General features: G+C 38.9%; 1 protein-coding gene and 1 pseudogene across 2 annotated transcripts in view; one reads left to right on the top strand and one right to left on the bottom strand.

Annotated features, from left to right (window-relative positions):
- RNF150 (ring finger protein 150) overlaps positions 1 to 25,502 on the bottom strand; it is a 257,733-nt gene that overhangs the window by 98,310 nt on the left and 133,921 nt on the right. The gene's annotated exons all lie outside the window — the stretch shown is intronic.
- LOC309628180 (ATP-dependent RNA helicase DDX50-like) lies at positions 3,050 to 17,336 on the top strand (annotated as a pseudogene). The gene is made up of 2 exons: positions 3,050 to 7,468; positions 7,562 to 17,336. The product of its transcript is annotated as an ATP-dependent RNA helicase DDX50-like (transcript).

Here is a 25,502-nt window from a genome sequence, read left to right on the forward strand (position 1 = left end):
TGTAGATATTTAATCAGTGACAGAATCCTAAGTTTTCATTCTATTTTTTTATTTATATTTTTTAAGCGTGTCTATTCAAGGCTCCAGAATGAGATTTTTTTTTTTTTTTTTGAGGATAAGCTCTTGGGGTTATTTATATAAGACTCTGTATGCTCAGACTTGGACAAGTTTTATACTTTTTAGTAGTCAGCTTATCAGTATATTCCTTTATGGCATCTAGTTTTGATACTCTGCTTAGGAAGCTCTTCTCCACCAAAGATGATAGAAATACTCATCTAAAATTGCTTTTTGAAACCTTAAATTTATTTTTATTTTTCCATTTAAATCTTGAACAATCTGAATGTGATTCAATAACAACACATTTATTGAGCTCCTATAATGTGCTGGGCAGAAAGGAGACAGATAGGATGCAATTTATTTTTCCCCTAAATTCTCAGACATATATTGTTGTCTACTTTTGGATTTTTTTTTTTTTTTTTTTTGTAAGATGAGTCTATCTTTCGCTGACCCAATACCAGGCTCTTTTGGTTGTGGAGCTGTTAACATATTTACTATTTGGTAGCCTAACCCTTTCTTCACTAGTTTCCGCCCCTCCCTGCACAACAATGTTCCTATTATCTCCTTAATTATATTAAGAGACCATAGAGAGTAACAGTGAAGAATTGGGCTCTGGAACTGGACAGCTTTTTCAAACTTCAGCTCAGCATGTTTAAAATAGGCAACCAGAAATGCAAATCAAAACTACAATGAGGTATCGCCTCACACCAGTTAGAATGGGCATCATCAGAAAATCTACAAACAACAAATGCTGGAGAGGATGTGGAGAAAAGGGAACCCTCTTGCCCTGTTGGTGGGAATGTAAATTGATACAGCCACTATGGAGAACAGTATGGAGGTTCCTTAAAAAACTAAAAATAGGATTACCATATGACCCAGCAATCCCACTGCTGGGCATATACCCAGAGAAAACCATAATTCAAAAAGACACATGCACCCCAATGTTCACAGCAGCACTATTTACAATAGCCAGGTTATGGAAGCCACCTAAATGTCCATCGACAGACGAATGGATAAAGAAGATGTGGTACCTATAGACAATGGAATATTACTCAGCCATAAAAAGGAACGAAATTGGGTCATTTGTAGAGATGTGGATGGATCTAGAGACTGTCATACAGAATGAAGTAAGTCAGAAAGAGAAAAACAAATATCATATATTAACGCATGTATGTGGAACCTAGAAAAATGGTACAGATGAACTGCTCTGCAGGGCAGAAATAGAGACACAGATGTAGAGAACAAACGTATGGACACCAAGGGGGGAAAGTGGCAGGGGGTGGTGGTGGTGGGATGAACTGGGAGATTGGGATTGACATGTATACACTAATATGTATAAAATAGATAACTAATAAGAACCTGCTATATAAAAAAATAAATAAAATTCTAAAATTCAAAAAAAAAATAGGCAACCAAATTTTGGATATCCACGAAGTTTTAAATTACCCATCACCTATTTTTCAGGACAAGAGAAAACATTTTCTCTTCCTATAAAGTATAATTAGCTACTTTAACACATTTATTTTAAACTTAAGTGCTTAGTTACACTACCTGTGTTGTTCATCCCACTGTTGTGCTTTCATGATATACGACATCCGCTTGAAAAGACAGTGAAAATGGAAATGGGGCAGTTCTTTTCATCTGCACCTCAACCTTATTCATCTTCATTATTCATAATGAATTTCTAGGGTTGATGATGGTAAAAAATAGATGGGATTCTGGGATATTTCTCCATGCACTTTAGGCTATTACTGTGCGCGATAAAAAGAGATACTGAGGGTATCCATTTACCCCAATAGAAATAGTCATTAATAATTTAGGAGGCTTCCCTGGTGGCGCAGTGGTTGAGAGTCTGCCTGCCAATGCAGGGGACATGGGTTCGAGCCCTGGTCTGGGGGGATCCCACATGCCACGGAGCAACTGGGCCCGTGAGCCACAATTACTGAGCCTGCGCGTCTGGAGCCTGTGCTCCGCAACAGGAGAGGCCACGATAGTGAGAGGCCCGCGCACCGCGATGAAGAGTGGCCCCCACTTGCCACAACTAGAGAAAGCCCTCGCACAGAAACGAAGACCCAACACAGCCATAAATAAATAAATAAATAAATAAGTAAATAAACCGAAAGTTAAAAAAAAAAAATTACTTAAAAAAAGAATTTAGGTATTTAGGGTGTCCAAAAATGGTACAAAGTGGACTTGATGAATTATCTGAGCAGTCTGATCAATGCACAAAATCTAGGACCAAAAGCTGCTATAGGATCTAATCTGTTCAAATAAGACATGTGCACCAATGTGAGTTTTCAGACAATTCCCAGATCTTTGCTTCATTTTGAAGATGCAGCTAGCGTCCCAGAGAAGCCAGCAGATTCTCCCCAGGTAGGTTGTAGTGTAATTGCTTCTGAGGGTGTGCGTGAGGAGGGAGCGAGGGGAGAAGTGGGGGTGATGGGGGAGACAGCGTTGAAAGCCCAGCTGAAAGATCTCCTCAGAGTTAAGTGCTGCCTTAAGCATCTAATCTATGGCACACAGGAGGCTCTGAGGCTCGGGGAAGAGAAGTTAACAAAAAGCATATTTTGGTAGTGTATATCAAAATATGCTTTTTGTTAACTTCTCTTCCCCGAGCCTCAGAGCCTCCTGTGTGTCATAGATTATATACACTACCAAATGTAAAATAGATAGCTAGTGGGAAGCAGCCGCATAGCACAGGGAGATCAGCTCGGTGCTTTGTGACCACCTAGAGGGGTGGGATAGGGAGGGTGGGAGGGAGAGGCAAGAGGAAGGAGATATGGGGATATATGTATATGTATAACTGATTCACTTTGTTATAAAGCAGAAACTAACACACCATTGTAAAGCAATTATACTCTAATAAAGATGTTAAAAAAAAACCCCAAACAACAAAAAAAACTCATGCTATCCAAACATACTTGGAAAAATGTCCACTTCATATGTTAAATGAAAAGATTAAACATATAACAGCCATTCATTAAAAAAAAAGCATATTTTGTACGGGTAAAATCTACAAAGAGGTCCTGCCATTTGGGCCATTCTGTGTATACTCTGACTCCTAGTCACTGTAATATAGAGTGTCTCTTTTTGCAAAATGATGTCAGCCTACCATCTATTTTCCTCCCAAAGGCACTTTCTACTTCTGTGTGATCGCTGCTGTGTAATTATCGTGTATCCTGGAAAAACTCTTCAGCCCTGCGAGAGAACGTGTGGCCAGGACACACAGGACCCTGTTGCCAGTTAAACAGCAGGAGCAGCCTGTAGTTTTAGTGCTTCCTTTTCCCGGGAGAGGGCTCAATTGCCATCATCTAATTTGGTACATGCAGATAAGTAAGGAATCAAAACAAAAGTTCAAAAAGCCAAAGAATGTTGAATAACCAGGAAATCCTTTACTTATGAATTCAAAACCAGGTTGTTTAAACACTGTGTTAATAGAATGTTTAGAAAACCAGCAAAAGGCTAGATATTTTACAGAGCTGGCAGCCCCATTCCTTCCTGTGCATCTTGGAGGGTGATAAAATCCCTCCTAAGTTCATGTGAGCAAAAATCCTTTTTCAATTCTCTGCATCCTCTCTCCCCTAATCCTTACTTTAGTTCCATGGATGGCCCTTTAGAATTTAGTCAATACTAAGAGAAACCTGCAGTTTCCATTTGTAGATATTTTTTATTTATACACTTAATATCTATTTTTTTAAAAAAGAGTCAGCTCCTGATTATTATCTATTCTCAAGTGAGATAATGTATGTGAAATGATTTACAAAACCTGCAAAGTACCATAGAAATGTAAAGTACTATCACTTTTTGCATTAATTTAAAAATTATTTTTAACAAACACAGATGCAAAAATAAAGCACTCACAAATAGATTCCAATCATATAGTAAAAACTCTTCATGACCCAGGGGATTTATCCTAGGAAGGTGAGGGTGATTTAACATTAGAAAATGTGTTAATGATTAGGGGAAGCTCAGTAAAGGATGTACAAGAAGGTTTTGTTTTACAACTTTTCTGTAAGTCTAAAAATATTTCCAAAAAAGTTTAAAACTTATTTATAGGTTTTTTTATACTTATTGTTTGGTAATGGATAAGAGTCTAATTAGAGGTTATTTGGTCTACCTCTCTGGATGCTTCTTAACTGAGACAACCAAGTGAGGAGGTGTATTTAGGAGGAGAGTGCCTTGTGTTTGGGTTATCTTGACTCTGGAGAGCCACATGGCAAACCAACCACAGAGGAAGAGAGGCGGGCAGAGAAAGCTTCCCCAAAGAGGAGATGAGTTGTGTGTTAAATGGGATAGGAAGGGTGGGAGGGAGGGAGATGCAAGAGGGAAGAGATATGGGGACATATGTATATGTCTAACTGATTCACTTTGTTATAAAGCAGAAACTAACACACCATTGTAAAGCAATTATACTCCAATAAAGATGTTAAAAAAAAAAAAAAAAAGAGTCCAGGGCTTAGAATGCAGAGAGATGGCTGTCTTGGGCTCTTCCTGGCGGAGAATCATAAATTCAAATCCTACAGGTGCCAGGCCAGGAATCTAAATATAAGCCCGGTGAAAAGACAACAGGAAATGAGATGATTTGAGAAGAAAATAACACACATCCATCTAAAGGTTGGTTTGTTTGTTTTTTTTAACTGGAAAGCACCTGGAGTTAGTCTTCGGACCACTAGTTTTCAATCCATGATAGGTTCAAGAGTTTAAGAGGGAAGAGTAAAAGGATTTTGAGGTGTCTGTCTAGTCCAGCATCGGATGGAAAAGTAGACCAGACTTTATGACAGAAGCCCTATGGAGTAAAGAGCTAATGTTCAATGAACTTTGGAAATAAGACCATAGGCCTAGAATATTTTCAAATACAGTTTTTCTGTGTAAATGAAAGTTTGCACGCAGGGAGAAACAAGGGTAGCAACTCTCAGACTGCCGATGAATGTCTCACCCCAAACCTTAACACATCACTGTGTGTGCTATATTTTATGCATGAGCACATCCCACAATTCTCTCCATTCCACAGCTTTCCAGGAATTATTCCTGGACCAACAGGGGAGGGAGCCTCAAAAGTAAATAAATTTCAAAATGGTAAAATATTCATTTGAGAAGTGGTTTGAGTACCTAGTGTGAAAACAGGAAGAGTAACAGTAAAGAGGTCAAATACATTTTTGACAAGAGAATCAGGTATGTACATTGAAAATAAGGGCATTACTGTAAACAGGGAACATTATACATCTGAAAAAAGATTTAGATAAACATTTAGAACACTGTGTCTTTCCTTCATCACATCAGTAAAACAAATAAAATCTGATATTGAGTATCTACTAAAGATTCCAGGTTTGTTCCAGACAATAAAACATTAAAATTCCTTTTTGGGGGGAATTAAAAAAAAATGTGTTAATGCGTTTCAGTACATTAACAAAGGGATACAACATATGATTATCTGGTGTAGCTAGCTGTCCTCCAACATCTGCTCTTTTGCACTTCTATGGTATTAGTGTCTCAGATGGGCACGGGCTGTTGAGTGAAAAGCATTAATCATCAATAGCCTCCCTTGCAGCTAGATATGGCTATGTGATGAATATTTGGCCATTGAGATGTTGAGTGGAGATGACGTTTGCTACTCCAAGGTCTTATCCATAAAAGGGCTGAGTATGTGCACCCCAGATCCTCTCTCCTTTTCTCTGACTTAATATGGAGAGATGTACAGCAGCCAGCTTCTTAGAGACCTAAGCCGTATGTTGGGAATGGTACCCATTCTGATTCTTATTAAGAGAAATATATGGAAACTTACTTAATATGATATAAAGTATCTTCCAGAAATAGTACACTAAATGGAAGAAACATTAGAAGTTTTCCATTCAAATCATGAATGAGACAAGGATGAGCCAATATTTAAAGCAGAAGTAATATTTGGTGCAAAGAAACATAGGAATTAAAGTGGTAAATCTTGGAAAGGAAGAGTACAAACTGTCATTATTTGACGGATCCCATGACCACCTAAAAAAGCCAAGATAACTCAGCTATTAAAATTAGGAGAATGCTCAGTAAAATATAAGATTCAAGATCAACATACAAAAATTAGGAGGTTCCTATACACCAGTAATACCTAACCAGAATATGTAATGGAAAAAGTGATCTATACATATAGAAGCAGAAGTCATAAAATATCTAAGGATAAACCTAATAAATACTAGCCTTATATGAAGAAAACTATACAATAAAGTTTCTTTGTAAGACATCAAAAATTTCTGAAGAAGCAGATTTTATTTCAGCCAAAGGGTTTTTCAGTATTATGTATTTAGTTTCCAAACATATGTGATTTTTAAAGTTATCCATTTGCAATCATTATTATTTTGCTATTGTTGCATTATGGTCAAAGGAACACAGTCTCTTGATATTGATCGTTAATCATCTAATATATTTTGGGGGGGGGTAAATGTTCCATTTGTATTCAGAAACAGTGTATTCGAAAACATTATTTGCTGTGTATACATATCTCATGATTAAGCTTATTAATTATATTTAGATCTTCCATATCTGTTTATTTTCGCCTGCTTGACTGTCTCAAAGGGGAGTGTCAAAATGTCTCATACAACTGTTGCTCTATATGTTTTCTCTCTGAAATTCTGTCAGTTGCTGCTGTACTTTGAGTTTGTGTAGTTAACTGCATGTGGGTTCATGACGGTTATATCCACTTACACTACTGTTGCTGTAGAGAGGTCTGATGCCATCATGATGCTTGTTGTTTGGAAGTGATCTGCTCTTCCTCTTTGTAACCTTTTGGAGTTACATTTGAGAAGAGTCTTTGATATTCTTAAATGTCACTAGGTCTACTTATGAGTATTCATCCATTAGTTTGGTAGTACATGAACACTTTCAATTCAAGCTATTTCATTCTTTCTTTAATTCTAAAACATTTATCTTCATAGTTTATTGAAATATTTCCTCCTATATTTTTTCTCTCCTGTGATTCCTATTATCCTGTTGGTGGCACTTATTTTTCTGGTCACCTTATTTTTTTAATACTTTCCCCCTCTCATTTAAAAAAAATTTATTTTGAAATAATTATAAACTAGTAAGTGGCAAAAATAATACACAGAGGTCCCAGGCACCCATCTCCCAGCCCCCTCCAATGGTGGCATCTTACATATTATAGTGCATTATCAAAACAAGAAATTGATTGACACAATACAATCAACTAGATTATAGGACTTAGACGTCATTAGTTTTGGCAAAACTACACCCAAAATGTCTTTGTATAAAACTCTGTGACACGTGGCTGCCCGTAGGTGGTTGTGGCCACTGTGCCCAGAGGGAGGTGGCGGCAGCGGTGGCGAATGATGCCTGGGAAACTCCTCTGGGGGGACATTATGGAGCTGGAGGCACCTTTGGAGGAGACCGAGAGCCAGAGGAAGGAGAGGCAAAAGAGCTCTACGGATGTCGGAATTCGGATAAGGGATTATGGACCTGTACTTCCCTTATAGGGCTGTTATGAAGATGTAAACAAGATAAGCCGAAAACATATTACACAATGCTGGAGTGATAGAAGGAAGTCAAGGCACCATTATGACTCAGATGAGAAATCAGAAACAAGAGGAAATGGTGTTGCAGATGACCGGGATGTTGCCAAACCCAAAAGAGCTAAAATGAAAGAGAAGCTAAATGGTGACACCGAGGAAGGATGTAACAGACTTTCAGATGAATTTTCTAAATCTCATAAGTCGAGAAGAAAAGATCTGTCAAATGGAGATATTGATGAATATGAAAAAAAATCAAAGCGAGTGTCATCCTTAGATAGCTCTACTCATAAATCAAGTGATAATAAACTAGAAGAGACCCTAACACGTGAACAGAAAGAAGGAGCCTTCTCCAATTTCCCTATTTCTGAAGAGACTATAAAGCTTCTGAAAGGTCGAGGGGTAACATATCTCTCTCCTATTCAAGTTAAGACTTTTGGTTCTGTATATGAAGGAAAAGATTTAATTGCTCAAGCGCGGACAGGAACAGGAAAGACATTCTCTTTTTGCCATCCCCTTGATTGAAAGACTCCAAAGAAATCAAGAGACAATTAAAAAAAGCCTCTCACCAAAGGTAGTTGTTTTGGCTCCTACAAGGGAACTGGCAAACCAAGTAGCCAAAGACTTCAAATATATAAGTAGGAAACTCAGTGTGGCGTGTTTTTATGGTGGAACATCATATCAAAGCCAAATTAATCATATTCAAAATGGTATTGACATCTTGGTTGGGACCCCTGGTCATATCAAAGATCATCTGCAGAGCGGCTGATTAGATCTTTCTAAACTGCGCCACGCTGTGCTGGATGAAGTGGATCAAACGTTAGATTTAGGTTTTGCTGAACAAGTTGAAGATATTATCCACAGATCCTACAAAACTGATTCTGAAGACAATCCTCAGACTTTACTTTTTTCTGCAACTTGCCCACAGTGGGTATACAAAGTTGCAAAAAAATACATGAAATCCAGATATGAACAGGTTGACCTTGTTGGGAAAATGACTCAAAAGGCTGCAACTACTGTGGAACATCTGGCCATCCAGTGCCATTGGTCTCTGAGGCCAGCAGTTATTGGAGATGCCCTTCAAGTCTACAGCGGGTCTGAAGGGAGACGGCTATTATCTTCTGTGAGACCAAAAAGAATGTAACGGAAATGGCCATGAATCCACACATCAAAGAGAATGCCCAGTGTTTACATGGCAACATCACACAGTCACAAAGAGAAATTACACTGAAAGGCTTCAGAGAGGGTAGTTTTAAACTTTCGGTGGCAACCAATGTGGCTGCCCGTGGTTTGGACATTCCTGAGGTTGACCTGGTGATTCAGGGTTCACCTTCACAGGATGTTGAGTCCTATATTCATCGCTCTGGATGCAAAGATAGAGCTGGCCGGACAGGGATTTGCATATGTTTTTATCAACCAAGAGAAAGAGGTCAATTCAGATATGTGGAACAAAAAGCAGGAATTACTTTGAAACATGTAGGTGTTCCTTCTACAATGGAGTTAGTTAAATCTAAAAGCATCGATGGCATCAGGTCTCTGGCTTCCGTTTCTTACGCTGCTGTTGATTTTTTCCGACCATCAGCTCAGAGACTGATAGAAGAGAAAGGGGCAGTGGATGTCCTGGCTGCAGCATTAGCCCACATCTCTGGCGCATCAAGTTTTGAACCACGTTCTTTAATCACCTCTGATAAGGGGTTTGTGACCGTGACTCTGGAAAGCCCAGAAGAAATACAGGATGTTAGCTGTGCTTGGAAAGAACTTAACAGAAAGCTGAGTAGTAGTGCTGTGTCCCAAACTACCAGAATGTGCCTCCTAAAAGGAAATATGGGCATTTCCTTTGATGTTCCCACAACTGAGTCAGAAAGGTTACAGGCAGAGTGGCATGATTCAGACTGGATACTCTCAGTGCCAGCCAAGTTGCCTGAAATTGAAGAATATTATGATGGAAACACATCTTCTAATTCCAGACAGAGAAGTGGCTGGTCAAGTGGCCGGTCGGGCCGGTCGGGCCGGTCAGGTGGTTGATCTGGTGGCCGGTCAGGTAGACAGAGTCCACAGGGGAGTCGGTCAGGAAGTCGACAAGATAGTAGAAGATGAAGTGGGAACAGAAATCAATCAAGAAGCGGGGGCCACAAACGGAGTTTTGACTGAGATAGTTGATCTACCAGTGTGAGCTTGCCTATTTCTGGCTAATCATGTACATTATCCACCAAAAATTAGGTCATCATAGTTGAGGTCTGTTTCTGCTATTTGCAAAGAAGTTGGTTGTATTTTTTTAAAAAGTATTTCACAAGAATGGTTGTAAACAAATCTACTTATCCAGTTATACCTTTGAATAAAAAAACCTCCTTTTATTGTCTCCTTAAAAAAAACAACTCTATTTTATCACGCATATAGAGTCATATAACTACTACCCACAATTAAAATATTGAAATATTCCATCACCATAAAGGAATTCCCTCTCCTTCTCTTTCCCCTTCTCTAACCCCTGATGTCCACCTATGTATCTCCATCTCTTTAATTTTGTGTTTTCTAGAATGTTATATAAATGGCATCATACCTTTTGAGATTGGCTTTTTTTCACTCAGGATAATGTCCTTAACATCCATCTAGGTTGTAAGATTGAATGTATCAGTAATTCATTCCCTCTCATTGTTGAGTAGTATTCTATGGTATGGAATACAGTACATCAGAGTTTAACTGTTCACCCATTGATGGACATAAGGGTTATTTCCAGTTTTTGGCTATTCAAAAGCTTCTATGAACATTAGTGTACAAGTTTTTGTATGAATACAAGTTTTCCTTGTTCTGGGATGAATGCCAAGAAGTAATACAATTGTTAGGTTGTATGATAACTGCATATTTGGTTTTAAAAAGAAATTGCCGAACTGTTTTCCAGAGTGGCTGTATTATTTTACATTCCCATCAGCAATATATGAGTGATCCAGTTTCTCAGCATACTTGTCAGCATTTGGAATGCTCACTATTTTTAATTTTAGCCATCATAATAGATATATAGTGATATTTCATTGTGTCTTTTGTCCGTTCTGGCGGACATATGGAAGTTTCTCAAGCTGATCTTCCAGCTCATGAATTTGTCTTTAGCTGTATCCATTCTGTATTTTATCTCATTTATTGTGTTCTTTAATATTTAAACTATTGTATTTTTCATACTAAATGTTTCCCATTGGTTCTTCTTATTTTTTTTAACAACATTTAGCTCCTGCTGCATAGACTCTTCCCTTACTATTTGTGGTCCATCTTTTCAATCACTCTTTCTCAGCTGGTATCTACTCATTTTGTACCTTCTTTAATAATGGTGATACTCCTCAGTTGTCTCGTGAGCTCATGTGTCCCTCGTGGAATCAGCTACTCTGCCTGGTCATGTTTTCTGGGGAATAACCAAGGCAGGGGCCCTAGTTTTGTTCTTCCAGAAGATTAAGGAGACATATGAATAAGCTCAGATGGCCCCAAGCACCACAGAAGAGCCAGCGACTCCTCCCATTCAGGCAGGCCCTTCAATATCACGGATTGCTTAACCTACTGTCACCTGGCCCCATCCCCAACCTGAGGCGCTGCTGAAGTTTAGGCCTCCTAAGTCATGAGTTATCTCCCAGATCCTTATAGCTACACTGCTCTGTCCATCATCTAGCCCAACCCAACTTCCTACCCATGTCCTGCTCCTCAAACCCTTCCTCTATGACTCTCAGAAATTTAAGTCTTGGAAGTTTAAATCAAATTCTCTAGTAGCTTCCATCTCTTCTGGGAATGATGCTTTCACTCTCTTGATCCTCCACCTTTTTGCTTTGATTGAGCTGGCTGCCCTATGAGGACACTACTTTCTCTGAACTGTGATCAAGGGGCAAGTCTTTTTTTTACATTTTTATTAAACCCACATACCTCAGGGCCAGAAGATGGTTGGGTGTCCATACTCCACATTGCTACTTCCCAACCTTTACTCCTAGCCTCATCCTATTCGCTTTCAAAAACCACTTATCTTTTGAGATTCTCTCCACCTGGATGGATAACTCTCTCTCCCCTCTCCTGACCTCATCTGCCAACCTCCTGTTCATCTCTTTTATCACCCTCTTCAGCTCCCCTAGCTTCTAACAGTCATCCTACTTGGACTGGAATTTTATTTTATTTTTTTCATGTACAGGGTTTTTAAAATTGTGGTAAAATACACATAACATAAAATTCACCATCTTAACCATTGTAAGTATACAGTTCAGTGGCATTAAGTACATTCACATTGTCGTGCAACCATCATCCCCATCCATCTCCAGGATTCTTTTCATCTTGCTGCTATGAACATGAGTGTACAAATATCTGTTCATGGACTGGAATTTTAGTATTCACAAGGATAATCCACCCAAAACTCCGGCCTGTTGGCTGTTTTTTCCCCTCTTCTCCATTGACCCTCCTTTGCCTCCTGTCCTTCTTAGACACACATTCCCACTGTCTTACTCTGGCCCTTGTCACTCCTAGAAATTGCACCACCTCTGATCTCAAAGATGTCACTTTCTTACCACCCATCAACCCCCTCCGGGCTTCACTTCTGTCCTCACCCAGCCTAGATCACATGGTCCAAAATTATAAGAACTCCTCTAAAAATACTCGTAGCTCCCTTGCTCTTCCATTTCTCCATAGAATGTGCCCTGCAAAGTTTTCTTTTCCTATGCCTCCACTTCATCATGGGAACATGGCTAAGAGAAAAATCTCACAAGTCAGCTGTTTTCACTTTGAATTTATGATCCCTTTCCTCGAATGAACCCCTTGCCCTCTCCTTCCCCTTCCCTAGCCCCTGATGTCCACTTATCTGTTCTCCATCTCTATAATTCTGTCATTTCTAGAATGTTATATAAATGGAATCATGCAGTATGCAATCCTTTGAGATTGGCCTTTGGCTTTTTTTCACTCAGCATAATGTAGAACACCTGTTCTACTCTATTCTGGACCTGCTTTCCCTTTGTCCAAGTGATGACCTCATATCTTTATATCTCTCCTTAAACCTCCTGTACACCCCTTCCCACCCACATTCTCTATTAGCTATCTTACTGCAGGAGTCACTGAGAAAAAATACCCATCAGAGGGAAATATCCTGTCTTATTATTAAATGAGGTAATTCACAGTGAAGAACTTAGCACAGAGCCTGCCATATAAAAACCACAATACAGATGTTAAGTTTTATTGGTATTATTATTGTCTTAACCACTGCCAGATGTATCCTGAAACCCATGTACTACTATACTTGTTGGGGATGGGAAAGATGTTGTCTGGGACACAGTCTTAGTCTGGACAATAAAAATAGTTTTCAGGGGATAAAAACAAATTCACAGTAGGATGACTTCAGGAGTGTAGAAATTGATCATTCAGGAACCAAACTGATAACCCGCAGTGCAAACCAACTGATATTTTTTCTCCAGAAGACCTCTAAGAAGTTCAAAATATTAAAGGTTCATCTGAGTTGTTGGGTAAAAACTGGTCATCTGTGCTCCCTCAATGCTTTGCTGACCACTTGAAATATATCAAACTCCGGGTGTTACTAAAGTGCACTTTATTTTTTTAAATGAAGCCAAAATCATAACTTATTACTTAATATATGTCAGCCATATGGACTAGGTACTTTTTCTTTTTTGAACGAAAGATTCTTTTTATTATCATTATTTATTTTTAATAAATTTATTTATTTTATTTATTTTTGGCTGCGTTGGGTCTTCGTTGCTGTGTGCGGGCTTTCTCTAGTTGTGGCGAGCAGGGGCTACTCTTTGTTGCGGTGCGCGGGCTTCTCATTGTGGTGGCTTCTCTTGTTGTGGAGCACGGGCTCTAGGCATGCGGGCTTCAGTAGTTGTGGCACGCAGGCTCAGTAGTTGTGGCTCACGGGCTCTAGAGTGCAGGCTCAGTAGTTGTGGCACATGGGCTCAGTTGCTCCTTGGCATGTGGGATCTTCCTGGACCAGGGCTCGAACCCACGTCCCCTGCACTGGCAGGTGGATTCCTAACCACTGCACCACCAGGGAAGCCCCTGAATGAAAGATTCTTTAATTCTACAGTGCTTACAATTTTTGAAAGTTTCACACACTATTCCATATAATCCTATAATAACCTTTTTTCCCCCTACCCCTGTATTGCCCCCCCCTTCCCTCTCCCCATGGGTAGCCACTAGTTTGTTCTCTGTATCTGTGAGTCTGCTATTTTTTGTTTCATTCTAAAGTGCACTTTAATTATGCACCAGATCCCTTAAGTGGAGATTTGTTACTAAACTTAGAGGCAGACACTCAATAACAACTAACTTTCATGAGGTCAAAAATTTTCTAAAGGAGATGCTCACAATAGCTAACTTTATTTTCCTTGGAAAAGCCCTAGTAACTTAATTAACTCACTGATGTTGGTTCCTCAGCTACACTTGAGATGATCAATGACTCAGGCTTTTAAAAAGTTTTATATTTTTTCCTAATTTACAAGTGTGCAGAATTTTCTGTGAATTTGTGATAACTGTAGGGGGAGTGATGAATATAAAATAACGTATTTTATTTATAGCCTGACCTGTAGGCATTTTCTTGGAACATATTCAGTAAATCAGAATCATAAATAACTTACTTCTAGTTTTTGTGAGAATTCTGAATGGTTAAAAATGATACAGAGTCCAGGCTGACATAAGACAAATCACAGAACACTAAATTGACTTTTACAATAATTCAGGTTTTATTGGAGCAAATAATCATGCTTAGAGAACCTTCTGCTTACATATAACATGTTTTAAGTTCTAATTTTAGTTTGTACAAAAACCAATATACATGTAGGTCTCATTAAGGAGCAGAATAATGGAATTGCAGGATAGGAGATTACAAGAGATTAAAACTCTCCAGCATTTTCTCTTCCTAGGAATCTAATAAATGAAATTAAATAGCAGATTCATTTACAATAACTTCTAGCTTGGTGATCCTGGAAGATTTACTAAATCTTTAAGCTTCAGGTTCATTATCTCCAAAACTCTAATAGTAAGTGTACCTAATCCAAAGGGTTGAGTGAGGATTAAATGAGATAATGTATATAAAGAACCCAGAGCATAGTAAGTAGTCAATAAATATTTATAGTTATTATATCATGTATTTCATCTATCAAATAATTACTTAAAACATTCCAGACAGTGTAAAATTTGCTTTTAGACCAGAGGAGGTAGGTAGGGGTGGGAAGGAGCACACCAACCTTGGCTTCCACTGGGGCCCAGAAACAAAGGATGAGCTTCTGGACAACCTAGAGCACCTGAATACTACAGGGACAGCTCGAAACAGCTTGGGGCCACAAGGCTCATGCTGAGCAAATTCCCGTTTCTACAACATGACCTCACGTTGGTCAATGAAAGGAAACTCTGTAGCATTTAAATCAAAAATTAATCTTCAAAGGAAAAGTGAACATAACTGGGTCAGCAATTAATGGCCCATCTCATGCTGCTCTCTTAAGGTAGTGAAAAATAAAAATTGGATAACTTTTAGTTGGAAACAGTCACATAATCAACACAAACATGGATTTGTGTTTTGTTCTGCTTTGAACTACTGGGAAAAATCACATCAATTATTCCCCACTGGACTATTTCTAACATTGCATGGCCAGAACTTATAATTACAATTTAAAAACAATCATATTATCTTGGATCTAATGAACTTTTAGATATTTATTTTATGTACCATTGCGCAGAATAGAGCAATATATATGAATCGTATCTTTTCGTAATTTTTCTTATTTGTTTGGTAGAAGTGGCCCAGAATTCTCAATTCATTGCATAATTATTAAATGCCTCATTACTTTACTTGATTCGTCTCTAGTTTCTTTTTAGTATTCTCCAAAGTTGTTTTCAGTAGTCTTTGAAAACTAGAAGTGAAAATTCCCTTTATTAAAAGTTCAGATTGGAAAATCCCTTTCTTAAGAGAAATTATTTGTTTTGGTTTCTAGAAGCTGGGAGTCCCCACATAGTTTTCCCTGTGGTAAGATGACATGGATTATGAATTCAACAAATAATATTAAGGTCAGTTAAAAGACCAACTGTTAATATATTGAGAAAACATATCAAAAATGACAGAACTTGATGATATACCTTGGTGGATAGTAAATGGCTTCTCAGAGCCCAAACTCCAAAATGGAAAACACTGCATATCTTTTGGGACCCATAAATTCTAGCAACTGGTTGTGATAGACATTGGTGTGAAATGCTTTTAGATGAACAGGTAAGTGAATCAAGTTTATAAGGCTCCTTGGTCTTTATGCCTCTATCAGTAGATCTCAGGACAGGGAGAAGTGGGTCCACTTTATCAGGATCTCAGGTCTAGGAAGGGGAGAAGGTTGGGAAATTGAGTATGCATTTTGAAAAAGCTTCACAGATCTGAAATATACCTCTCTTGTCCTTTGTTCAATACAAAGAGTAAGTCACTCTTTGTAAGTCAAAGAGTGTCTGCAGCAGATGCTGTCCATTACCCACCCATACCCCTAGCCCATATCATTTTAGTATACACTGTCCTGACTTTCAATTGCCAGCACCTGGATTTCTTTGAGTAAATGGCTTTCCTTGACCACTAGAATCAGGACTGTGTGTGGGTAAGGAGGAATTACCACCACTGGAGAGCAGTCTTGAACTAGTGACTGAGGAAGCTGGTGCATAAATACCTCAGCTCCCTCCTCCCTGTGCTGGTAGAACTTTGTGGCACATTTCCAAGCCATTTCCCAGAGCTCCCCAGTGGGATTAAATTTCAGTGGCTCATGGTGGTAACTTGATTAATAACACACACTTTATTGGCTTCTTTCCTTCCCTGCCACATTTCTCCATTCCCCAACTGGTGTTTCCTGGAATCACCTCTCAAATAAATGGCTTGTACTTGAATCCTTGCCTTAGGTCTGCTTCTGGGTAAACCCAAACTGTGCCAAAAGTACTACTCTTCTTCTTTTCTTTCTTTACAGTTCTCTGATATCCTAAATATTTGTTCTACTGGCTTGTACTTTAGTGACATATACTGCTTCATAAACATCACTCTTCAAGAGGTTTACACACAGAAAAAAAATCAAAAGCAAAAACATGAACTCTTCCCCACCTATTTTTTAACTAAAAAAAAAAAAATCATTTAGCAGAAGTAGCTCTTTCATACTTTCTCATGCCCACTTGTCCTCATATAGCTGTAGTCACATATAGTTACTGAAAACTACCATTCAAACCACCTATCTGAAGGGAGAGTCAACCATCCTTCTCACCCATCTCTACCCTTAAGGGAGAAGGATATTCTTTGGATATTGAGCATCCACTGAAATCACTGAACACATCAGTCATTCTATAAGGCCTGCTGCCCAACATGGTCGCCACTAGTCACATGCTGCCCTTGAGTACTTGAAATGTAGCTAGTATGGCTGAGGTACTGAATTTTTAATGTTAGTTAATTTAAATTTTAATTTAAAACCATTACTCAGCTCAATTACTGGAAAACTTCTAAGTATGTCTGAGACAACTTGTGTAGGAGAATCTACTTTTTTCAAGTGTAAGTTTTATAAAATCTAAATACAGATCAAGTATGTCTGATGAAAATGTAGCATCCAAATTGAGATGTGCTGAAGTGTAGAGTACACACTGGAATTTGAAGACTAGCATGAAAAATATCATTAGAAATTATTAATATTTGACAATAATGAGATATTTTACACTGATAAGATATTGAAATAACATTTTTGATAATTGGGTTACATTCAATATATTAAATTTAATTTCTCCTGTTTCTCTTTCCTTTTTTTTTTTTAAATGTGGCTACTAGAAATTTAAATTACATATGTGGCTCACATTATTTTTCTATTGGATAGCGCTGCTCAGTCACCTTACCCACAACTTATATTTGCTAGCCTAGTGGGTAAAATCATGGCTATATAAAAAGATTAAGACAAAGAAATAACACTCTCTTTTCTTAAGGGGTTGACATTTCAAAAGGAATGTCACAAGTTTGGTAGTAATATTGAAGCCAAACTTAAGAGCAAAATAAAAAGTAAAGGCATATAAAACTTTCGCATGGAAAGTAGCTGTTTTCTTATATGAATAGATTACTGATATTAAAGTTAATTACAGAAAGTGATTTAAGAAACAATGTTATCCTCTTTAAAAGCCTACAAAGCTTGCTCTGCCTGAACAGTGAAGTAAATGCTCTGCTGATGTCAGCTTTCTAGACTTGAATGGGATAAAATAATCAGGCAATAAGGTCCTAGAAGAGGCCTCATCATCCACCCTGACATCATCTTCTCCTTCATTTTACAAATGAGGGAAATATGGACTAACCAGGTTAGGTGACTTTTTAAAGGTTAGAAATGATTTTGTAATTAAGTTCATTTGTACCCTTTTTTAGATTCCACATATGAGTGATATCATCTGTCTTTCTGACTTACTTCGCTCAGTATGACAATCTCTAGGTCCATCCATGTTGCTGCAAATGGCGTTATTTTGTTCTTTTTTATGGCTGAGTAATATTCCATTGTATATATATCCCACATCTTTATCCATTCTTCTGTTGCTGGACATTTAGGTTGCTTCCATGCCCTGGTTATTGTAAATAGTGCTGCAATGAACATTGGGGTGCATGTATCTTTTCGAATTATGGTTTTCTCTGAATATATGCCTAGGAGTGGGATTGCTGGGTCATATGGTAGCTCTATTTTTAGTTTTTTAAGGAACCTCCATGCTGTTTTCCATAGTGGCTGTACCAATTTACATTCCCACCAACAGGGCAAGAGGGTTCCCTTTTCTCCACACCCTCTCAGCATTTATTGTTTGTAGATTTTTTGATGATGGCCATTCTGACTGGTGTGAGGCGATGCCTCATTGTGGTTACCAGGGGATAAGGGGGGAAGGGATAAATTGGGAGATTGGGATTGACATATACACACTGCTACATATAAAATAGATAACTAATAAGAACCTACTGCATAGTACAGGGAATTCTACTCAATACTCTGTAATGACCTATATGGGAAAAGAATCTAAAAAAAGAGTGGATATATGTATATGTATAACTGATTCACTTTGCTGTACACCTGAAACTAACACAACGCTGTAAATCAACTATACTCCAATAAAAATTCAAAAAAAGAAATGATTTTGTTCTTTCTCAAAGGAGACAAAAAACATTCATTCTCAAATATATTTTATGTTCTATCAGTAAAACGCTTTCCGTCATTGCAAAGCTCATACATTTAAACTGGTGGTTCTCAGATGGACCAACTCTTCTTGATACTTCCCCTCATATTTCCTTCCATATTTTCAAATATGTTTATACTAATATTTCCTGGATTATCAATTTTGGACATTTTCTACTGACATCCTGTCATCGTAGATGACTTAACTCACACTCACTCTACCATCCCTACATCCCCACCTAAGCCCTCACTGGATGAATCAATAATACTCAATGCAAATACTGTTCATTGTAGAGCCAGGTAGTATATTACAATTATACACCTTTTCTTCATTTTTCCTGAAGTTAATGATTGCATCATTCTTCCTTTTGCCTGGTTTTCCATATTTCCATTGTTCCCTCCACCCCCAATGCTACTCTCTCTGCACGTGCTTACAAATAACATTTTCTATAATCCTCAAACACATTAGGTCCACTTGTCTTTTATACGGGAACAATTCCCTCGTGGAACCCTCTGTCCTCCTGCTCCAATATGACCTGAGTTCTTTGAAGCTCAATATACAGCAATTATCAGGGGCTTATCTTACACGGCAATCTAATTATGGGAAAATTTTACTTGACTTTTCACTTTTAAAGTCAACTGTAAAACTGTCTCTGATTTGTATTTTGCAGACATATATTAAATAACAGCAAAACAGTACCACCACCATCACAAACAACCCAGCACCCCACACACTGAAAACGCTGATTGGTAGTTCTCATGAATACGTACAATGGAAAAGAGAGCCCTTATTCTAAGCATTTTGGTTGCCCCTCCAGCAAAGGCTATCACAAGCCATAGAGGTTTAGCCCCATTGCTGCCCAGACCCTGGCTGCTTCCAAAGTGGCCCTAAGGTCTGGAGTGCACAGGTGCTGGTGTCAGCGAGGTTTCCAGGGTTATTAACTATGTATCACATCACTTTTGGAAAATAGCATCAAGAGGCTTTTAAGCTAAGGTAATGTGGATCCAGTTGGAATTTCAAGACAGGCTTTATTATCATGGTGGTGGTGGTGGCATCTGGTTCCTGATTACCTAATCTCATCCACAGCAAGTCCACGGAGGAGATTCCTGATGTGGGCAGAGCTATGGAGAACTCTTCTGGAACCACAGAGCTCTACTTCAGGGAGCCACCCAGAGACCACCTGACAAGTCCAAACTCCATATTTTGCAAAAGAGAAAACTGAGGCCTAGGACGCTTACCCAAGACAAAAAGGAAGCCGCTGGCAGCTTCTAAGTAGGCTTTAAAAACATTCAGAAAGATGAAAGTAACTGATTGGTAACAGATAAATTATGATCTTACAGATGGATGTTGTCATTTTGTATAAGCTAAGCTTCCTGGAAGAAGCAAAATCATTTAAATATTCATATCAATAATTCTAACTCTTGGGCATTTACCCTGTAATATTAGCAACTAACTGTGTAAACTGAAGCATCGAATCACAATCTTTCTATCTTCTTGTTGTTTTTTTTCCTAAACCACATGAAACACAAATCTTGAGGACTTATTAATTATTTATCATCTGGCTTTGGAGGCAACAGTTGAAGCAAGTTACAGGTGAATGCTGACAGGCTGATTCTGGAAAGACCCAGCCAGTCACAGGTTACCAACCAGAGAAATTAAGAGCCTTTCACTTCTTGTTCAGAGAGAGCTTTGCCAAAATCCTTAGACACGGGAGCAAATTCACTGACTTCCTTGTACAAAGAGACAGTGGCCAGTAACCAAAAAAGAAAAAAAAAAAAAAATCAAGAACAAATGAACAAAATGAAGAAGAATTGTTTTTCCTTTCTTTTGGATCTGTTTTTTATTTGAATTTTCCAAATTATAGCTAGGTTCTTCTAGACAACCCTGCTAATGCATGGCAATTTTGGCATTTATATTCACTGGCTGACACATGCCCACAGACTGCACCGTAAACATCAAGGAACCAAAGGCTTCTTCAGACACGCATCACAGGCTCTCCATATGATGCCTCCACAGACGGTGCAAAGTGTTCATTATCTGGAGCTAATCGTTTCCCTTTGCTTTTTCTAGAAATTGCTACTTGCCTTCTCTTTTGTAGACAACTCTGAAGTGAAACAAAATGATAGCTTTCTTCACTCTACTAACAACTTTCCTTTGGAAAATCATTTGCAAATATTAGTTTCTGGAGCCTCAGAGCCACTCTAACATTACAACCGTATAACTTCGTTTCTTCACTAGAAAACGCCACTCTGAAAGTCAAGACTTCAGCCTTAAATAAGATTCTAACTAAGGCAAAAGATAGTTACATATTTGAGTTGCTGGCAGCCGATAAAGCATCTTTCAAAATCTGAAACAAATAAATATATTCTAAGTGAAATTTAAGAACGATAAGTCATAAGGGAATAATATTAACTAAAGGATACATTTAGAGAGCAAAGAAAAGCGTGTTTGATTTTTTTCCCCCAGTGTAATGACAGAATAATTACACCAAATGTGGAAAGACTGGAATCATGTTAATCATCTTCAGAGAGTCCAAATCTTAATGGAGTCAATTCGAGAACTAAAATTCTTAAAATAATGCAAAATGTCTTCTGTGGAGAGAGAGAAGGGAGAAGGGGCAAAATATGTGTATGGGATTAAGAGACACAAACTACTATGTACAAAATAAATAAGCAATAAAGATATATTGTACAGCACAGGGAAATATAGCCATTATCTTGTAATAACTTTAAATGGAGCATAATCTATAAAAACATGGAATCACTGTGCTGTACACCTAAAACTAATACAATATTGTAAAATCAAATATGGTTCAATAAAAAATTTAAAAAGACATGACAAAGATGTTCATTGGAGAAAAATTTATAAAGGTTAAAAACTGGAAGCAACTGAAATGCTTAACAACAAAAGGATGGATAAATCATTTGTGGAATATCCATATCATGAAAAACAAACAGTAACAAAAATATATGAACTACAGATTTTTTTCAACAAAAGATGAATTTCACAAACAAAATATAGAAGGTGATATTGCTTTTTTTGGGGCTGGTGTTGTTACTTTTTCCAGTTTTATTGGAGTATAATTAACAAGTAAAAACCGTATATATTTAAAAAAACAAAAAATCAAAATCAAAATGTCTTCTGAAAATATATACAATATAGTAAACCTGGCTTCTCCCCAGGAGGAAGGGATTTTACTGATAATATGAAAAATTCTTCAAGTTCTTAGATTCCTTGCCACAAACGAATGTGCATGAAATAAATAAGCAATAAGGAGATCGTACAGCACAGAGAAATATAGCCATTGATTTGTAATAACTTTAAATGAAGTATAATCTATAAAAACACTGAATCACTATATTGTACACCTGAAATGAATATAATATTGTAACTCAACTATACTTTGATTAAAAATAAATAAATAAAATTAAATTGATCCATTCTACTTAAAAAAAAAAAAGAATGTGTGGTAATGATTCCAACTTGAGTTCTCTTTATTTAAAATTCTAGTATACTTGGGTGCATCTTAATGTACCTTTTTCTCAGCCTCAGAATTTCCATCTGCATGCACAGGAATTGTCAGACAAACTTGCTAGGTATCAGGAGATAAAGAGTTAACAAGGGACTGGGAAGAGAAGGAAGATAAAGCAGAAGGTTGAGCAGTAGAGCTGTATCTCTGGGGCAGGCTTGAGAGAGGAAAAGGAGGCTGCAGCATGGTCAGGTGGCCTGGGTCTTGCACCTGCACTGTAGCAGGAGAGGGGCTCACGGTCTGTTCCAGAGCAGCCAGGGAGGACCATGGTATGCTGCACCTTTCACTGGGTGAGGGAAGCTTTCCTGGGCACGACAAGGCTCTCTGACCCTGGTCCTCCCTGGTGGGGTGGAGGCACTCAGAAACACCAGGGTGTTTCAAAGGGTGAGCTGGGCATATTGACTAGCAATCCTCCCCCACCACTTCCCCAGGGGCAACTCTGGAAGTTGGTGTCAGTGCTACATGGAGAGGGCTCTGCTTCTTGTTGGGGAAAAGAGCTGGGATTCCATGCGCTGTGTCCTCCCACACAGGAGTGGAGGGATGACCTTTGGAACAGAGCAGCAGGTGACCAGGAACAGTGGGATCCACTGTCCTCCCCAGGATCCATGAGAGGCAGAGAGGATGGGGAGGTGACGCCCTCGGGAGTGACGCATCTATCCCTACAGGTGTCAAAATCCGTCTTGGTGGGTGTATTCGTTTCCTATTGCTGCTGTGACACATTACCACAAACTTGGTGGCTTAAAACAATACTAATTCATTAACTTACAGTTTTAGACATCAGAAGTCTGAAATGGGTGTCACTGGGCTAACGTCAAGGTGTCCGCAGGGCTGGGCTCCTTCTGGAGGCTCTAGGGGAGAACCTGTTTCCTTGGCTTTTCCAGCTCCTAGAGGCTGCCTGAATTCCTTGGCTTGTGGTCACATCACCCCAACCTTTGTTTTCTTTATCACATCTCTTCCTCTTTCTCTGATCCTCATGCCTCCCTTTTATAAGAGGTTTATAATTACATTGGATAAGCCAGGATAATTTCCCTATCTCGAGATCCTTAATTACATCTGCATAGTTCCTTGTGCCACATAAGACAACACATTCACAGGTTCTGGAGACTAGGATGTGGACCTCTTTGGGGGGAGGGGGCACCATGCTGCCTACCATAGTGAAGGTGGCAATAGGACATAGTTTTGGAGTAGGCCTCCCAGGGCCATGCAATGGGAGCCAGAACCTCCTTGATCATAGTGAATGCCCCTGATTTTCCTAGGTGTTTATGTGGTCTGGAGAAATAAGATCGTTTATGATTTCTCTAAGGTCTTTATCCTGCTTGACTAGACTGACTTCAACCAGGCACTGATTTCAATAAATGTTAAAGCCATTATTTCTGAGTTGACAAGGATAATTATTCCCTGTCTCCTTTCTCTCCTCTCTCTCCCTAATAGGTCCTACCACCCTCCTCCCCCCAAACCCAAATCCCAGCACACTGGCAGGCATGCAGCCATGAGCAAGAACCTGGGGAGAGAACTGTAAGGAAGGCAGTGACAATCACTCATCATAAAACACTGGCCGGGAGGAATGACAGACCTGGCACGAAAAAATGAAAAAATGTTGCCTGCGTGAGTGTTGTTGGCATAACAGTGGTAATTTGCCTCCTAGGGTCTAAATATAGCTGCTGCCAGAATCTGAGAATGTAAGAGCTTTCTAAATAATTACCCACTCCACCTCAGCTCCCTCCAGACCTCCGCAAGCCACATGGAGACACGCATGCCTCTAGTTCCTCCAAGAGAATGGCTCGTGGAAAGCATCAAAACAAGAGCCAGCAGATTAACCATGTTTGGAGTGGAAATCCAAGGTCATGCCTGCTTCCAAGCAGCCCAGCCAAATCCGGAAAGATTTTAAAGAGGGCAAAGTGTTGAAAGCTGCAGCCAGATTAACATCCCGCACCCCCCCCCCCCAACCCCCGCAAGAGGAGTTACCGAGTTGTCTCGAAGACAAAGGCCCGGAGGATCTGTCGGGAGAGGCTACTCTAGAATCCAGCTGATCTGCGCGCGTATGAGACCAAGGGCGCAAGCGGGAGGCAAGAAGAAGACTCATTCGCAGGTTTACTTATCATGAATACCGGTATTGGTTGTGGATCTCATGCTCACACACTTAACCCACTGCCTCTGTAACCAGCCCTCACAAACCCAAGCCAGAGGCTAATATTGAACAGTGAGTGACGTCACTGTGGTGCTGGCCACACTATAAAAACCACATTTAAAAGGCATCAAGACCAAAGCAAGGCCTGCCAGCGAGGAAATCCAGGCTCTGCAAAAATGAAAAAAGGTATTCCCTGAAGACTGGCAGCCCTGAAGGGCAAAACGATCCATTTGCTAGGTTCCCTGCAGTAGAGCGCAGGGTGTATTTCCACTCAAGGCTGTCACCCACCTGGTTATCACCTGGATCGCCTGGGTGCAAGGTTATGTTCAATCAATCTACAGCTCTTTACTGAGTGCTCAGCACTACTAAATGTAAAAGAAAGCGTGAGCCAGTGGAAAGGAAACGTGATTTGGAATAGTTAACACTGGTTTAAAGTTCTGCCTTTACCATTTCATAGCTGTGTGACTTGGGCACTTAAATCTTACTGTGTCTCAAATTCTTCACCTCCATGATGAAATAATAATAACAATAATAATTACTATATATTATACATTATTAATAATTTATGTAAATATGAGAATGTTTTGTCATTATTATTGCTATGGCTACTTCAAAACATTGAGGAAACAATAAAATATGAATGCAAAAGTTCTTTTTTATCCTATTAAGTGTTATAAAGATTATATACTACTATTATAGAAGCAAAGTAAATGTTGGTTTTTCATTATGGAATCTAGTTAGGGAAATAATATACACACAAGAAATAGTTAAAGAGAAAAACTGTATTTAGCAAAGTGTTAGAGAGTCATGTCTACAGGGAATTAGATTTCCTGATTCCATGTACAGAAGGTTCATCGTGTGGAACGAATCAAGAATAAAAGTGAGAAAACCGTCATCAAGGAGAACTTCATGGAAGAGAAGAGTTTGAGCTGGGGATCACGAGGCAGAAAGGACCTGGGAGAACATTCCAGAATATGAGATTTGTGAGCCAATACAGATAGTGCAAAGCAAATCTGTGTAGTTTCTCTGCTCCCATGAAACTCTGTCACATTTCAGACCCACTTAAAACCCTCTTCTACAAACCATGATGGGGAGCAATATGGTCATCTCCAGCAAATCATAA

The sequence above is a fragment of the Balaenoptera borealis genome, assembly GCF_965194805.1.
Source record: "Balaenoptera borealis genome assembly, chromosome: 4".
Lineage (NCBI taxonomy): Eukaryota > Metazoa > Chordata > Mammalia > Artiodactyla > Balaenopteridae > Balaenoptera > Balaenoptera borealis.